The following is a 2,278-nucleotide window of genomic DNA, read 5'->3' on the forward strand; positions in this document are numbered from 1 at the left end:
GATTTCTGGGAAGGAGAGAGTGGATCATGAATCAGAAGGTAATAATCCAGTAGATGGATGTCAGAACAATTATTTTCATTATGGTAATATTAAATATCTTTGTATTTACCCAGTATCCTGAAAACCCGATGAGTCTTCTCTGTGATAGTGAACACATCATCTTCATCTGAAAGACAGGAGGACGTGGAATGTAGATCCAGAAGAAGAAGAATGAGAGAGCGGAAACAGTAATGGTACATGATGGGTAGACTATGAGGATGAAGGAAGATGATGGAGAGGAAAGTGATGGTACATAATGGTTAAACTAAGAAGATGGAGGAAGATGATAGAAAAGACAGTGATGGTACATGATAAGAAGATGGTGGACGATGATGCAGAGGACAGTGATGATACATGAGGGTTAGGCTAAGAGGATGGAGGAAGATAATGTAGAGAACAGTGATGACAAATGAAGGACAGGCCTGAGGAAGGAGCTGGGATGGATGATGTTAAGAAATGAGGGGAAGAACCTGAAGAGGGGATGTCAGATGAAGATAAAAGACGAAGAGGACAGTAATGTGGTATGAAGTATACAGAACATTTAGAGGAAGCAGTGAACACAAGAACCAAAGGAAAAAGGATGGTTATATACCCAGAAGACGTGCATGGGGTTTTGGGGAAAAACAGTGGTGGATGACACAGAAGTGGGAGATATTAGATTCAGAAGAAGTAGTTGGGCTATGGAGAGAGAACAGAGGTTAAGGACAAAGAGTTTAAAGTTAGATCTTGGTGGGAGGTGAAGACTGAAACCAGAAGTAGATAGAGGTTATGGAAAGAGAAGAGCGGCGGAGGACATAGAAGTGGGAGATGAAGATTAGATCCAGAAGAGAGGGATTAGCAGTGGAGGGTATAGAGGTGGGAGATGATGATTACAGCCAGAAGAAGTAGATGATGATATATAGAGAGAATAGTGGTTGAGGACACAGAGGTAGGAGATGATGAATGGACACAGAAGAAGTAGATGGGGTTATGGAAAGAGAAGAGCGGCGGAGGACATAGAAGTGAGAGATGAAGATTAGATCCAGAAGAGAGGGATTAGCAGTGGAGGGTATAGAGGTCGGAGATGATGATTACAGCCAGAAGAAGTAGATGATGATATATAGAGAGAATAGTGGTTGAGGGACACAGAGGTGGGAGATGATGAATGGGCACAGAAGAAGTAGATGGGGTTATGGAAAGAGAAGAGCGGCGGAGGGCATAGAAGTGAGAGATGAAGATTCGATCCAGAAGAGAGGGATTAGCAGTGGAGGGTATAGAGGTGGGAGATGATGATTACAGCCAGAAGAAGTAGATGATGATATATAGAGAGAATAGTGGTTGAGGACACAGAGGTGGGAGATGATGAATGGACACAGAAGAAGTAGATGGGGTTATGGGAAGAGAAAAGTGGTGGAGGACAGAGGTGAGAGGTGAAGATTAGATCCAGAAGTGTATGGGATTATGGAGAGAGAACAGCTGTGGATGAAAGAGTTATGAGAGATGAAGAAGAAGTAGATGGGGTCATGGATAGAGAACAGCAGTAGGGGGCATAGATACGAGAGATGAAGATTATCTCCAAGAGAAGTAGATGGGGTTACAGAGAGGGAATAGCAGTTCAGGATATAGAGCTTGGAGTGTATGGGAAGAGAAGAGCAGTGGAGGACATAGAGGCGAGAGGTTAGGATTAGATCCAGAAGAAGTAGATGGAGTTATGGGAAAAGAAGAGCGGTGAAGAACATAGTGGGGAAAGGTGAAGATTGGATCCAGAATTACTGTATACAATGAGAGAATAGCGGTGGAGGACCAAGAGATGGAAGATAAAGATTATATCCAGAAGAAGTGGGTGGGATTATAGGGAGAGAAGAGTGGTGGAGGACACAGGTAAGAGATACAAAGATGACCCAAAAAGTAGAAGGGGTCATGGTTAGGGAATAGAGGCTGAGGACAGAGGTGGGAGGTGATGATTAGATCCAGAAGAAGTAGAGGGGGTTATGGAGGGAAAATAGCAGTTGAGTACACAGAGGTGAGAGATATTAGACCCAGAAGAAGTAGGTGGGGTTATAGGCAAAGAACAGAGGTGGAGGATATAGAGGTGGGGGATGAGGATTGGATCCAGAAGAAGTAGGTGAAGTTGTGCGGAGAGAACAGAGGTGGGGGATATAGTGGTGGGAGATTAAGATTGGATCCATAAGAAGTAGATGGGGTTATAGGAGTAGAATGGTGGTGGAGGATATAGATGTGGGAGATGAGGATTGGATCC

Source organism: Aquarana catesbeiana, linkage group LG03 (genome assembly GCF_042186555.1).
Source record: "Aquarana catesbeiana isolate 2022-GZ linkage group LG03, ASM4218655v1, whole genome shotgun sequence".
Classification (NCBI taxonomy): Eukaryota; Metazoa; Chordata; class Amphibia; order Anura; family Ranidae; genus Aquarana; species Aquarana catesbeiana.